Raw genomic sequence first — 16,612 nt, forward strand, 5'->3', positions numbered from 1 at the left:
GATGCCACCATCCTTCCCAGGACTCGAGTGCAGTGATGCACTGACAACTGTTTTGGTTTTAACAGATTTCTGACCAGTGTCATGAGCTCCTGAGCTCTCTCTATCGGGAGATAAACCCTTTTCTGGTCTGTGTCTAGGATCGTGCCTAGGAGAGGCAGATGAGCTGTAGGAACCAACTGCGACTTTGGAATATATATAATCCAGCCGTGTTGCCGTTACACTTCCAGAGAAAGTGATACGCTGTTCAGCAACTGCTCTCTTGATCTCGCTTTTATGAGGAGATCGTCCAAGTACGTGATAATAGTGACACCTTGCTTCCGCAGGATCACAATCATATCCGCCATTACCTTGGTGAATATTCTCGGGGCCGTGGAGAGACCAAACGGCAACAACTGAAATTGGTAATGACAATCCCGTACCGCAATTCTGAGGTACGCCTAATGAGGTGGATAAATGGGGACATGAAGGTATGCATCCCTTATGTCCCGATTCACGATAAAGTCTCCCCCTTTTTAGGCTTGCACTGACCGCTCTTAGCGATTCCATTTTGAACTTGAACCTTCTCAGGTATATGTTCAGGGATTTTTAATTCAATATGGGTCTGACCGAACCGTCTGGTTTCGGGATTACAACATGGTCGAATAATAACACCCTCGTGTTGAAGGAGGGGACCCTTGACCACCACCTGTTAAAGATACAATTTGTGAATTGCAGTTAACACTGGCTCCCTCTCTTGGGGGGAAGCCCGCAGGGCCGTCGGTGAGGGGGCATCTTCTCACAGTCCAGCTTGTATCCCTGAGACACAATATCTATTGCCCAGGGATCTAACAGGGAGTGAACCCACTTGTGGCTGAACTTACGAAGGCGTGTCCCCACCGGGCCTAGCTCCGCCTGTGGAGCCCCAGCGACATTGGTGGATTTTTGTAGGGGCCGTGGAGGACTTCTGTTCCTGGGAACTAGCTGCCCGGCTCTGACAAGAAAGGACGCACCTCAGACTTTCTTGTTTCTTTATTCGAAAGGCTGCATTTAATAATGTTGTGCTTTCTTAGGCTGTGCAGGAATATAAGGCAAACTAGCAGAATTACCAGCTATAGCTGTGGAGACCAGGCCCGAGAACCCTTCTCCACAAAATCCTCAGCCTTCCATATGCCTCTTAAGTCGGCATCATCTGTCCAATGCATATTCTACAGGACACGTCAAGCAGAGAGCGACATAGCTTTGACTCTAGGACCCAGTATACTCATGTCTCTTTGGGCATGCTTTATAACTATATATCTATCAGCATCTTTAATATATTTATATCTATATGCATACTAGGGTCTCAATCTCTGCTGATAAGGTACCTGTCCACGCTGCCACAGCGCTATAAACCCATGCCGCCACAATCGCCGGTCTGGGTAGTATACTAGAATGTGCATGCTATCTGCAGGATCCCTGAGAATAGCAAGTGCTACCGTCTGTGCAAACAGGACACCCCAGGGGAAGATTCTCAACATATCCTGGCCCTAGTGGGGAAAGGATACAGCCTGAGAATTCTCTTGTGGGAAGCTGCCGTCTCTTGTCTGGAGATTCACGCTCTTTTTCCTCATGAGAGGAAGGAAATTTACCTCAGCATTCTTCCCCTTAAACATGTGTACTCTCGTGTCAGGGACAGATGAGTCATCAGTGATATGCAAATCATCTATTATTTCAATAATCATATATTGAATACCTTCTAGCCATCTTGGCTGTAACTTTGCATTATCTTAGTCGACAGTGGAGTTAAACTCCATGTCGATACCAGTGTTTGTTATTTTGGATAGTGAGCATTGAGAGACTCTGAAAGTCTCTGTGACATAGGGACAGACATGGGTAGATTTCCTGTCTGTTCCCTAACCTTTTGTGCAATAAATTCACCTTAGCACTTACACATATCCAAACAGGTGTCGGCGTTGTCGACGGAGACACCCTCTCACACATATATCCGCTCTATCACCTCCTTAGAGGAGCCTTTTACCTCAGACATGTCGACACACACGTACCGACACACCACACACACAGGGGATGCTCTATTCGAGGACAGTTCCCCCACAAGGCCCTTTGGAGAGACAGAGAGAGAGTATGCCAGCACACACCCCAGCGCTATATAACCCAGGGATTACACTACAACTCAGTGTTTACCCAGTAGCTGCTGTATATACAAATTTTGCGCCTAAATTTATGTGCCCCCCCCTCTCTTTTCACCCTTTGTGTACCAGGATACTGCAGGGGAGAGCCTGGGGAGCTTCCTTCCAGCGGAGCTGTGAAGAGAAAATGGCGCTGGTGTGCTGAGGAAGAAGGCCCCGCCCCCTCAGCGGCGGGCTTCTGTCCTGTTTCTGACTAAAAATGGCGGGGGTTTTACACATATACAGTCACAGACTGTATTATGTGTATTTTTATGCCAAAGGTATTTTTATTGCTGCCCAGGGCGCCCCCCCCCCCAGCGCCCTGCACCCTACAGTGACCGGAGTGTGTGGTGTGCTGTGGGAGCAATGGCGCACAGCTGCGGTGCTGTGCGCTACCTTAATGAAGACAGGAGTCTTCTGCCGCCGATTTCATCGCTTCTCTTCTGTCTTCTGGCTCTGCAAGGGGGACGGCGGCGCGGCTCCGGGAACGGACGATCGAGGTCAGGCCCTGTGTTTGAATCCTCTGGAGCTAATGGTGTCCAGTAGCCTAAGAAGCACAAGCTAGCTGCAAGCAGGTAGGTTTGCTTCTCTCCCCTCAGTCCCACGTAGCAGTGAGTCTGTTGCCAGCAGATCTCACTGAAAATAAAAAACCTAACAAATACTTTCTTTCTAGCAAGCTCAGGAGAGCCCACTAGGAGCACCCAGCTCTGGCCGGGCACAGATTCTAACTGAGGTCTGGAGGAGGGGCATAGAGGGAGGAGCCAGTGCACACCAGATAGTACCCAATCTTTCTTTTAGAGTGCCCAGTCTCCTGCGGAGCCCGTCTATTCCCCATGGTCCTTACGGAGTTCCCAGCATCCACTAGGACGTCAGAGAAACATCTTTAATAGCCACAATCATGTACTGATTACTCTTAACCAATTTCGGATGTAAACTGGCCTCACTGAAGTCGACACTGGAATCAGAGTCCATGTCGGTATCCGTATCTGCCATCTGGGTAAATTAACGTTTTTGTGACCCTGAGGGGGCCTGTACCTGAGAAAAAGCGTCCTCCGTGTATTTTCTCCACGTTTGTGTCTGAGAATCAGATTTATCCAGCCTCTTAGATAATCACGCCACATTTGCATTAAATGTACTCAACATATTAACCCAATCAGCAGTCGGCGGTGCCGACAGAGTCACTCCCAAATCCTTCTCTGCGCCCCCAGTAACTTCCTCCGGGGAGGAGCACTCAGCCTCAGACATTTCAACACACTGTACCGACACACACACACTCACACTGGCAATAGGGGACAAACCCACAGGGAAGCCTGCTAGAGAGAACACAGAGGGAGTATACCAGCTCACACCCCAGCACCCATATACTACCAGAAATATAATATATGATCACTGCGCTGTTTTATATATATATATATATATATATATATCTAGCACCAATTGGCTGTGCCCCCACTCCCTCCCCGTTTTGCTCCCTGTACTTGTTAAGGAGAGTGGAGGTCCGGGCCAGCGTCTCTGCATGCTCTGTGAAGAGAGAAAATGGCGCTGGTAAGCTGTGCGGGCTAAGTCTTCTGTCTTCTGTATACTCACCCGGCTTCTTTCTTCTGGCTTCTGTGAGGGGGTTGACGGCGCGGCTCCGGGAACAAGCAGCTAGGCGCACCAAGTGATCGAACCCTCTGGAGCTAATGGTGTCCAGTAGCCTAAGAAGCAGAGCCCTTAACTAAGAAGAAGTAGGTCTGACTTCTCTCCCCTCAGTCCCACGATGCAGGGAGCCTGTAGCCAGCAGGTCTCCCTGAAAATAAAAAACCTAACATAAAGTCTTTTCCAGAGAAACTCAGGAGAGCTCCCCTAGTGTGTGTCCAGTCTCTCTGGGCACAGAATCTAACTGAGGTCTGGAGGAGGGGCATAGAGGGAGGAGCCAGTTCACACCCATTCAAAGTCTTATAGTGTGCCCATGTCTCCTGCGGATCCCGTCTATACCCCATGGTCCTTTTGGAGTCCCCAGCATCCTCTAGGACGTAAGAGAAATATATCTATCTATCTGTCTATCTATCTGTATCTCCACTTACAAAGGGACGGCACTCATGGACTTCTAGTAAAAAGGTGTATTCACTCCATCATCAAGAAATTAACATAATGTCAGTCAGCGTTTCGGGGTACAGATACACCGTCCTCAGGACAACATTACATAAATTGTATAGAAGACTTACATAGATTTTATACAATGTAGCGCTGAGGACGGTGTTTAAATACACTGAATCATTGACTGACAGTATGTTAATTTATCTATCCAAGGATGTTTCTAGAAAATTTAGCTCCCAGTGCGAGCATTAAAAAAAATCCCCCCCATAGACATTTAAAAATGCATTCCCCCCCCCCCCCAAATAAACATAAAAAAAGATTTTGCCTGCGCCAAAGGGGTGTGAGCTCCCAGTAAGTTGGCATGGCCCCACTAAAATAGGTGTGGCCTCACTAAAATAGGCGTAGCCTCGCAGGAAAAGATTACCTTACACCCCAGTTTTTGACCCTGCAACGACAGACCTCGGCCACCACAGGAAAAAAAAACAAAAACATTCCACCATATTAAGCCCCACACAGTAATGCCCATTGCACCATATTATCCCCCCTGCACCATATTATGCCATAAACCACAATGCCCGTGATGCATTATGCCCTACAGTAAAGCTTCTAATTACTTTTAAATTACCTGCTCGTTGCCAGGGGTTTCATGCGCTGTGTGTCATGCTCGTTGCCAGGGGTTTCATGCACTTGGTGTCATGCTCGTTGCCAGGGGTTTCATGCGCTGGGTGTCATGCTCATTGTCAGGGGTTTCATGCTCTCAGATCCATGCTTGTTGCCAAGGGGAATGCTTGTTGCCAATGGGGTGTATATTCACTGGCGGGCTGATATCCTGCTCCCCCTCCTCCCTCTTCCATAGTAATCCGCTTGTGGGGGTGGAGTTTTGAGGAATGATGCAATGGCGTCATGACATCACGACGAAACCAATGTCAAAAATGTCAGTTCACAAAACTCTGCCCCCCCGAGCGGAGTACTATGGAAGAGGGAGGAGCAGAATAGAAGCCACAAAGTACGGCACTGTATCTACCTACCTACCTATCTATCTATCTATCTATCTATCTATCTATCTATCTACCACATTTAATGTTACAGAGTTGCTAATGGGATCATATACCTGATACAATGCATATAATCTATACCAATCATTATGGGATAATTTATTAGGTTTTCTATAGGTTAACACAGCAGGACTGGTACCAACGTCTGAGACTGTGATTAATAACAACATTTTCACTTTCTCTGAAATTAAGGTTAAGTACATTTCACATAACAATATAGGATTTTAAGCTTCAATTTGCAGAGCAAGAAATTCCTACAAGAAATAATGCTCCTTTAAAGAAGTTTTCCACTATTACGAGGGGGATTTAATACACACACCTCACCTTCTTCGAGACCAGTATACCACAGCTGGCAATGCACTATGTATCTACTCATTTGTACTTATCATGGAACATTTCACCTGTTCTGACAACTTATTGTGGAATACTAAAACTATAGAGCAAAAAGCAAAATAATCACTTTTTCTAACAACACTTAATAACGTTTAACCAAACAAAACACTTTCTGATATCCACAATTCCAGTTCCCATCTTTAGTGGAAGGTATTTCTATATCAGGATCTATCTCAAAGCATTGGGCTGTGGAAACACAGCTATTTGGAGCTTTGCTTGTATGCTTACTGAGCAACAAGCAATACTTGACCATGCATCATGAGGTCCCAATGATAAACTAGAACAATTCCCCATAGGTTTTGTGTTTCATATACAATTCACTACCTAGCTCTAGGTAAGGATGTTTTCTCTGTTTAGGATTATACAACAAGGGTCCACGCCTTAACATAGCCCAGTTATAGACTACTTCATTCCTTTAGAATGTAAGGTCTCACGAGCAGGGTCCTCAACCCTCATGTGTTTATCCTTCTCTTACTTAAACTATCTTCGACGGCGCCAAATCCTGCGGTTTCCTGCCACCCTGATACTTATATGTCAGCGTCATCTGCTGATGTAGCTATGTTTATTTACCCTGTATTTGTCCTATATTGTCTTCAACTGTTCCTGTTTTGATTATTTTTGTACTCTGTAATTGGGCACTGCGGATCCCTTGTGGCGCCATATAAATAAAGGATAATATTAATAATGTGTTGTATATATAGTCTCCTTCTACATTAATTGGTTATATTGCTTTCTTTACATCTAGGGGTATATTCAGTTGAAGTCGGATGCATTCCGACATTCATTTGTCGGAATGGATCCGACAAGGGCTATTCAATGGCCATCTCAATCCGACTTTACAAAAAGTTGAATTGAGATGTGGGAGCTGAGATGGGGGAGAGCCGCGGGCAGACAGGGGAGAGCACGCTACAGCAGCGTAGCAGGAGGATCTGTCACAGCCGCAGCTCACAGCAGCGTCCACCCAGCTCCAGCAAGCGAGGTCCGTCTCCTCCTCTCGGCTCCCTCATCTCAATCCGACTGTTTTTAAAGTCTGATTGAGCTGGTCGGAAAGGGGGCTAAAACCTGTCGGATTTGGCCCCGTTTACGACATAAGCACGCGGATCAGCAGCTATTCCGCCGATACACGTGCTTTCTGACAAGTCGAATTCCTTGACTTGTCGGATCATTTTGGGTTATATTGAATAGGTCGGAACCCCTTCTGACCTAAAAAAGTTGAAAACTGACGTCTTTCCTACAGACGGCAGCTTTTGACTTCAATTGAATATACCCCTTACTATATATGTAACCTTTTCTTTTATCCTGCCTATTATCTGTGTTATGTTTTCTGATCCACAAGCACAATATAAAAAAACTGAAAGGCACTCATACCTCAGTTTTAGTTTCTGACATGTGCGGGCAACTCTATATACCTATCGGATATCCGATCTAATGGTCAACATTCTGAATGTCAGACAACTTCATAATGTCTACATTGTTGTTATGTCGATAACCAATATGTTAACATACAAATAGGTCAACATGGTTAAAATGTGGACAGATTCAGAATATCAACATTTAACATGCCAACGCCAGAATGTCAACATATGGTTATTGTTGATTATTAGGGGTTAGGTTTAGGCTAAAATAAGCACAAAAAAAAGAAAACATACATTGGCAAACTGACATTGACATGTTAACTGTCAACATGCTAAAAAGAACGTGGGTGCTAAAGATATTACAGCCAAAAATATTAGAAAATATGTATATTAATTATAAGAATAATTGATTTACTAATTAATTAAATGTCCTACAAAATAGGTCAGGATACCTATAAACAATAAAAAAAGTGGGGAAAAAAATAAGGGCGCTTGGTGTGGGGTCACCCGACACTGTGCGCGTCTGATTTATGACTTATATGGTTCTGTGCACAAATGACATAAAATGTAAATATGATTTAGGTTAATTTTGCATCAATAATAATATAGATTATTCTAAAAATGATCCTTCTGTAGGACATTTTGATTTTATTTTAAAATTATACCTTCACTTAAAAAATGAAATTGTCGCGTTGTCATTATGTCGTATTATTGCGAGGTTTACTTCCAGCAGTCATACAATTGTTTAGAACCAAAAAATAAATTATATTCGTTACAAATTAGCATTAAACATAAAATAATATGAAATAAAAACTGCCTATAGAGTGGCATCTTTCCAATCTGCCAAATCACGTTGGTTCAGGAACTGATTTTGTAAGCGGAAACACTAATGTGAGAAAGATGCTGAATTCCCAGCGTCTACCATCCGGATTGCAAACGGACATTCATGTCCTGTTTTTTTCCTCTTCTGTTTTTTGATTGTGCATCATTTACATTTAAGAAAGTGCCGCATTCATTGGGTCTGAAAGGCCATTTATGTGTAGGGAATGCACCTGCAGCTGCAGAGGGAGCAGTCTTTAAATAACTAGGTCAGTTCTTTATGAAAACACATCATTTTATGCAAAGACGCTGAGTTCAAGGAATTCTCACTTTCACTGACAATATTTGCAATGTACAGTACTATGCAGCATAAAGTAAGAACTTCATTTAGAGAAGCAAGACATTCACAAAGACACGGGAAGCTTTTACAGTATAAAACACAAATGAAGGGAGAGAGTGTCTTGTTTTTACTACTAACTAGCTGTTCTACCTGTTCTTCGCACGGGAGTTTCTGATTTTCACGAGTATATATATAAATGAGTGTCAAAAATATGGTAACTCTATAGAGATGTAAATTTGGGACGTCTTAATATAATAAGATTTTACTCACCGGTAAATCTATTTCTCGTAGTCCGTAGTGGATGCTGGGAACTCCGTAAGGACCATGGGGAATAGCGGCTCCGCAGGAGACTGGGCACAACTAAAGAAAGCTTTAGGTCACCTGGTGTGCACTGGCTCCTCCCACTATGACCCTCCTCCAAGCCTCAGTTAGGACACTGTGCCCGGACGAGCTGACATAATAAGGAAGGATTTTGAATCCCGGGTAAGACTCATACCAGCCACACCAATCACACCGTATAACTCGTGATACTATACCCAGTTAACAGTATGAATATAACTGAGCCTCTCAACAGATGGCTCAACAATAACCCTTTAGTTAGGCAATAACTATATACAAGTATTGCAGACAATCCGCACTTGGGATGGGCGCCCAGCATCCACTACGGACTACGAGAAATAGATTTACCGGTGAGTAAAATCTTATTTTCTCTGACGTCCTAGTGGATGCTGGGAACTCCGTAAGGACCATGGGGATTATACCAAAGCTCCCAAACGGGCGGGAGAGTGCGGATGACTCTGCAGCACCGAATGAGAGAATTCCAGGTCCTCCTCAGCCAGGGTATCAATTTTGTAGAATTTAGCAAACGTGTTTGCCCCTGACCAAGTTGCAGCTCGGCAAAGTTGGAAAGCCGAGACCCCTCGGGCAGCTGCCCAAGATGAGCCCACCTTCCTTGTGGAATGGGCTTTTACAGATTTTGGCTGCGGTAGTCCAGCCGCAGAATGCGCCAGCTGAATTGTGCTACAAATCCAGCAAGCAATAGTCTGCTTAGAAGCAGGAGCACCCAGTTTGTTGGGTGCATACAGGATAAACAGCGAGTCAGTTCTCCTGACTCTAGCCGTCCTGGAAACATAATTTTTCAAGGCCCTGACTACGTCCAGTAACTTGGAATCCTCCAAGTCCCTAGTAGCCGCAGGCACTACAATAGGTTGGTTCAAGTGAAAAGCTGATACCACCTTAGGGAGAAACTGGGGACGAGTCCTCAATTCTGCCCTATCCATATGGAAAATCAGATAAGGACTTTTATATGACAAAGCCGCCAATTCTGATACACGCCTGGCCGAAGCCAAGGCCAATAACATGACCACTTTCCGCGTGAGATATTTTAGATCCACGGTTTTTAGTGGCTCACACCAATGTGATTTTAAGAAACTCAACACCACGTTGAGAACCCAAGGTGCCACTGGAGGCACAACCGGGGGCTGAATATGCAGCACTCCTTTCACAATGTCTGAACTTCAGGTACTGAAGCTAGTTCTTTCTGGAAGAAAATCGACAGAGCCGAGATCTGTATCTTAATGGAGCCTAATTTTAGGCCCATAGACACTCCTGCTTGTAGGAAATGCAGAAATCGACCTAGTTGAAATTCCTCTGTTGGGGCCTTTTTTGGCCTCACACCAAGCAACATATTTCCGCCATATGCGGTGATAATGTTTTGCAGTTACATCTTTCCTGGCTTGAATCAGCGTAGGAATGACTTCCTCCGGAATGCCCTTTTCCTTTAGGATCCGGCGTTCAACCGCCATGCCGTCAAAACGTAGCCGCGGTAAGTCTTGGAACAGACAGGGCCCCTGCTGTCGCAGGTCCTGTCTGAGCGGCAGAGGCCATGGGTCCTCTGATATAATTTCTTGAAGTTCTGGGTACCAAGCTCTTCTTGGCCAATCCGGAACCACGAGTATCGTTCTTACTCCTCGACTTCCTATTATTCTCAGTACCTTTTGTATGAGAGGCAGAGGGGGGAACACATAAACCGACTGGTACACCCACGGTGTTACCAGAGCGTACACAGCTATCGCCTGAGGGTCCCTTGACCTGGCGCAATATCTTTTATAGCTTTTTGTTGAGGCGGGACGCCATCATGTCCACCTGTGGCCTTTCCCAATGGTGTACAATCCTTTGGAAGACTTCTGGATGAAATCCCCACTCTCCCGGGTGGAGGTCGTGTCTGCTGAGAAGATCTGCTTCCCAGTCGTCCACTCCGGGAATGAACACTGCTGACAGTGCTAACACATGATTTTCCGCCCATCGGAGAATCCCTGTGGCTTCTGCCATCGCCATCCTGCTTCTTGTGCCGCCCCGTTGGTTTACATGGGCGACTGCCGTGATGTTGTCTGATTGGATCAGTACCGGCTGGTTTTGAAGCAGAGGCCTTGCCTGACTCAGGGCATTGTAAATGGCCCTCAGTTCCAGAATATTTATGTGTAGGGAAGTCACCTGACTTGACCAAAGTCCCTGGAAGTTTCTTCCCTGTGTGACTGCCCCCCAGCCTCAAAGGCTGGCATCCATGGTCACTAGGACCTAGTCCTGTATGCCGAACCTGCGGCCCTCTTGAAGATGGGCACTCTGCAGCCACCACAGTAGAGATACCCTGGTCCTTGAAGACAGGGTTATCAGCCGATGCATCTGAAGATGTAATCCGGACCACTTGTCCAACAGGTCCCACTGAAAAGTTCTTGCATGGAACCTGCCGAATGGGATTGCTTCGTAGGAAGCTACCATTTTTCCCAGGACTCGCGTGCAATGATGCACCGATACCTGTTTTGGCTTCAGGAGGTCTCTGACTAGAGATGACAGCTCCTTGGCTTTCTCCTCCGGGAGAAACACTTATTTCTGTTCTGTGTCCAGAACCATCCCCAGGAACAGTAGACGTGTCGTAGGAACCAGCTGTGACTTTGGACTGTTTAGAATCCAACCGTGCTGTTGTAGCACTTTCCAAAATAGTGCTACCCCGACTAGCAACTGCTCCTTGGACCTTGCCCTTATAAGGAGATTGTCCAAGTACGGGATAATTAAAACTCCCTTTTTTCGAAGGAGTATCATCATTTCGGCCATTACCTTGGTAAACACCCTCGGTGCCATGTACAGTCCAAACGGCAGTGTCTGGACTTGGTAATGGTAATCCTGTACCACAAATCTGAGGTACTCCTGGCGAGGATGCTAAATGGGGACATGCAGGTAAGCATCCTTGATGTCCCGGGATCCCATGTAATCCCCCTCGTCCAGGCTTGCAATAACCGCCCTGAGCGATTCCATCTTGAACTTGAATTTTTTTATATATGTGTTCAAGGATTTAAATATAAAATGGGTCACACCGAACCATGCGGTTTCGGTACCCCAACTCGTGTGGAATAGTAACCCAGTCCTTGTTGAAGTAGGGGCACCTTGAGTATTACCTGCTGGGAATACAGCTTATTAATTGCCTCTAGCGCAGCCTCCCTGCCTGAGGGAGTTGTCGGCAAGGCATATTTGAGGAAACGGCGGGGGGGAGACATCCCGAATTCCAGCTTGTACCCCTGAAATACTACTTGAATGAAACAGGGATCCACCTGTGAGCGAGCCCACTGATCGCTGAAATTTTTTGAGACGGCCCCCCACCGTACCTGGCTACCCCTGTGGAGCCCCCGCGTCATGCTGTGGACTCAGAGGAAGCGAGAGAAGAATTTTGATTCTGGGAACAGGCTGACTGGTGCAGCTTTTTCCCTCTTCCCATGTCTCTGTACAGAAAGGAAGCGCCTTTGACCCGCTTGCTTTTCTGAAGCCGAAAGGACTGTACCTGATAATACAGTGCTTTCTTAGTCTGTGAGGAAACCTGAGGTAAAAATATTTCTTCCCAGCTGTTGCTGTGGATACGAGGTCCCAGAGACCATCCCCAAATAATTCCTCACCCTTATAAGGCAGAATCTCTATGCGCCTTTTAAAGTCAGCATCACCTGTCCAGTGACAGGTCTCTAATACCCTCCTGACAGAATGGACATTACATTCATTTTGGATGCCAGCCGGCAAAATATCCCTCTGTGCATCCCTCATATATAAGACGACGTCTTTAATATGTTCTCATGTTTGACAGGGTCACCGACCACGCTGCAGCAGCACGATCTGCAGGTCTCAGTGTGTAAATACAGACTTCAGGATAGCCTCCTGCTTTTTATCAACAGGTACCTTCAAAGTGGCCGTTCCTAAAACGGCAGTGCCACCTTTTTTGACAACCGTGTGAGCGCCTTATCCACCCTAGGGGATATCTCCCAGCGTAACTTATCCTCTGGCGGGAAATGGTACGCCATCAGTAACTTTTTAGAAATTACCAGTTTCTTATCGGGGGGAACCCACGCTTTTCACACACTTCATTCATTCATCTGATGGGGGAACAAAACACTGCCTGCTTTTTCTCCCCAGCATAAAAACCCATTTTTAGAGGGTTAATGTCAGAAATGTGTAACACATTTTTTTATTGCCGGGATCAAGTCACGGATGTTCCTAGTGGATTGTGTATATGTCTCAACCTTGTCGACACTGGAGTCAGACTCCGTGTCGACATCTGTGTCTGCCATCTGAGTGAGCGGGCGTTTTTGAGCCCCTGATGGCCTTTGAGACGCCTGGGCAGGCGCGGACTGAGAAGCCGGCTGTCCCACAGCTGTTACGTCATCCACCCTTTTATGTAAGGAGTTGACACTGTCGGTTAATACCTTTCACCTAACCATCCACTCTGGTGTCGGCCCCACAGGGGGCGACATCACATTTATCGGCATCTGCTCTGCCACCCTATAAGCCTCCTCATTAAACATGTCGACACAGCCGTACCGACACACCGCACACACACAGGGAATGCTCTGACTGAGGACAGGACCCCACAAAGCCCTTTGGGGAGACAGAGAGAGAGTATGCCAGCACACACCAGAGCGCTATATAATGTGGGGATTAACACTATAACTGAGTGAAATTTCCCCAATAGCTGCTTGTATATATAATATTGCGCCTAAATTTAGTGCCCCCCCTCTCTTTTTAACCCTTTGAGCCTGAAAACTACAGGGGAGAGCCTGGGGAGCTTTCTTCCAGCTGCACTGTGAAGAGAAAATGGCGCCAGTGTGTCTGAGGGAGATAGCTCCGCCCCTTTTTCGCAGACTTTTCTCCCGCTTTTTTCTGGATTCTGGCAGGGGTATTTACCACATATATAGCCTCTGGGGCTATATATTGTGGTATTTTTGCCAGCCAAGGTGTTTTTATTGCTGCTCAGGGCGCCCCCCCCAAGCGCCCTGCACCCTCAGTGACCGGAGTGTGAAGTGTGTATGAGGAGCAATGGCGCACAGCTGCAGTGCTGTGCGCTACCTTGGTGAAGACTGATGTCTTCTGCCGCCGATTTTCCGGACCTCTTCTTGCTTCTGGCTCTGTAAGGGGGGCGGCGGCGCGGCTCCGGGACCGAACACCAAGGCTGGGCCTGCGGTCGATCCCTCTGGAGCTAATGGTGTCCAGTAGCCTAAGAAGCCCAAGCTGGCTGCAAGCAGGCAGGTTCGCTTCTTCTCCCCTTAGTCCCTCGCTGCAGTGAGCCTGTTGCCAGCAGGTCTCACTGAAAATAAAAAACCTAATTCTATACTTTCTTTCTAGAAGCTCAGGAGAGCCCCTAGTGTGCATCCAACCTCGGCCGGGCACAAAATCTAACTGAGGCTTGGAGGAGGCTCATAGTGGGAGGAGCCAGTGCACACCAGGTGACCTAAAGCTTTCTTTAGTTGTGCCCAGTCTCCTGCGGAGCCGCTATTCCCCATGGTCCTTACGGAGTTCCCAGCATCCACTAGGACGTCAGAGAAAAGTAAATATTAATCCATGGTTCTTGGCGTTACCTCAGGAGCACCCGTAGCAGATACGGCAGAAAGTGACAGGACCATTTTTGTAGTTTATTAAATTGTACACAATAGAGGTGCAATCCAAATTTTGATGCTTTTGTCCGTTTGGTCGTTATCGCTCACTCAACGCAAGCCATGCATTGGTAATGACGTTATTATGTCAACGCCCTTTTCATTCCCTTAGTGGAGGTTTACTAAATTCTAATTATGTAGTTTTCCTATTTCCCACCTGCAGAATACCTATGTTACAGTTCATCTTCCTAACATATCGGGAAGCAAGGTGAGTCAGTCAGTAAGTGATAGCCCTTTCAGACTATCAAAAACGTCCAGGGTAATTGCACGTGAACGCGCATCAACCCGGGATTTTGTCTAGTCTGAAAGGGTCCGAAAGGAATATCCCGGGTTGAGCGTCCCAACCTGGGTTGAAGCCGGAATTGACCCAAGATGTGTGAAGTGTGAACGGGTAAGCTGGGTAAAGGCACCGGGCACCCATTCTCTGCATAGGAGGAGGCGGCGCTTGGAGATGATCATCTCCAAGCACCGCCTCCTGTAGCGTCAGCGGTGACATCATTAACCTGGGTCGGATCTGCACCTCTGAAAGGAGTCTCAAGCCGCTGCACCTGGAAAGCACCCATGTACAAATTCCCAGGTGCAACCCGGCTGTGTTAGTCTGAAAGGGTTATGAGTGAGTGAGTGAGTGAGTGAGTGAGTGAGTGAGTGAGTGAGTGCTTTCGCATTTATATATATAGATAAAGCAGGTTTCAGTAAAGCCTAAACCTGAATCTACTGTATCCACCTGTTGTGGAACTATAAGTAAGGATGTGCTAGTAGTCTGTTGTGCAACAGCCGGAGAGTCCGAGTTGTTCACCTCTCCATTAAAGGGTATAAAACTGGATATAAATATATTAAATATGGCACTTTGCATGACTGTATACTTTTGCCTTTGAGTTTACAGTGTAATTGAGAACTATCCCAGATGATGCAGGAGATATCTGGGACAAAAAAAAAAGAGTGATTCCCAGATTCCAGAGAGAGATTGGTGGCATACTTCCTAAAGTCATACCAGGCAGGGGAGGTATGTAAAGCGTCAAACAAGCGCGCTCCCTCCTTGGAATATAATCATCTTCAGTCATTCTGAGACACTACTAGAACTACCCCCTCTCCCCAATTTACTCATAGCCATATCCAGGGTCACAATTGGGAGGGGCCTAAGGGGTCACATGCCCCGGGTGCTGGTCTTGAGGGGGCTCCGAGCAGGGCCCCACGAAATCTGGCCCCGTGAGGGCCCGTTCCTACAGGTGCATGCTGCGAACCTGCCTGCTTTCTGCACTGAGCTTTGGAGCATTTAGGGCCCACTGGCACAAGAGCAGAGTTAATGTGAGAGGTGGGCACCTTGGTTATATCTATCTGCAGGCAGGGAATAGGGAGTGGGACCCGTCTGCTGTGTGTGCTACACCCATAGAGGTGGCGGTCAGACATGCATCCAGCACGGACTACATTTCCCGGCATACTTCGGGGGATGACGTCGGCCAGAAGAGATGGCACCGTGTCACTGAGCAGGACAAGGCAGTGCTGGTGAGAAGAGTCACTGCATCTACTACCTGCCTCTCTCTCGGTATCCGTTTGGATGGTCGACCATGTTATGGTCGACAGTCATTAGGTCGACCACTATTTGTCGACATGGACAAATGGTGGACACATGAAAAGGTCCACATGATTTTTTCACATTTTTTTTCTTTTGTGGAACTTTTACATACTTTACGATCCATGTGGACTACGAATTGGAATGGTAATCTGTGCCGAGCGCTGCGGTAGTGGAACGAGGCACCTTGTCCGAAGAATGGCGAGCGAAGTGAGCCATGCGAGGGGACGCGGTGCACTAAATGGGGTTCCCCGTCCCTTTACGCAGAAAACGACACCAAAAAAGTTTAAAAAACGAATGTCGACCTTTCAGGTGTCGACCATTTTCAGGTGTCGACCATTTGTCAATGTCGACCATGCCAATGTCGACCAATAGTGGTCGACCTAATGACTGTCGACCATAACATGGTCGACAATTCATACCGGACCCTCTCTCTCTCTTCTATCCTCCATCTCTCTCATCTCTCTTCTCTCTCTTTCCCCCTCATCCCTCCTCTCTCTCTCTCCTCTCCCCTCTCTCTCTCTCACCCTCTCTCCCCTATGGGGCAGCATAATGTTAATGAACGGTACTTGAATTATTTATTTTATTTTATTGTTTTGTTGTTTCTTTGGTGGGAGGGGGACAAATTACTGCCTTGCTCCGGGTGCTGAAAATCCTAGTTTCGGCCCTGCCATATTAAGGTATTTTGTATGGATAGTAGTTTTTTAACCCAGAATTATGGAAACTGTTTAAAAATTTAATGTCACTGGAAAATGTAACTTTTCCGATGATAATTGAATAATTAAAAACACGACAAAGGGGCAAATATGTTTCACTAGATTAAAAAAAGTTCTTGGCAGTATTAAAGACATTTAATTGTTAAAAGCTAATTATACAGCGCACACATACTCC

General features: G+C 46.5%; 1 protein-coding gene across 2 annotated transcripts in view; it reads right to left on the minus strand.

Annotated features, from left to right (window-relative positions):
• The window catches only part of ANKS1B (ankyrin repeat and sterile alpha motif domain containing 1B), a 353,018-nt gene that overhangs the window by 119,309 nt on the left and 217,097 nt on the right, over positions 1 to 16,612 (minus strand). The gene's annotated exons all lie outside the window — the stretch shown is intronic.

This window comes from Pseudophryne corroboree, chromosome 6 (genome assembly GCF_028390025.1).
Source record: "Pseudophryne corroboree isolate aPseCor3 chromosome 6, aPseCor3.hap2, whole genome shotgun sequence".
Taxonomy (NCBI): domain Eukaryota; kingdom Metazoa; phylum Chordata; class Amphibia; order Anura; family Myobatrachidae; genus Pseudophryne; species Pseudophryne corroboree.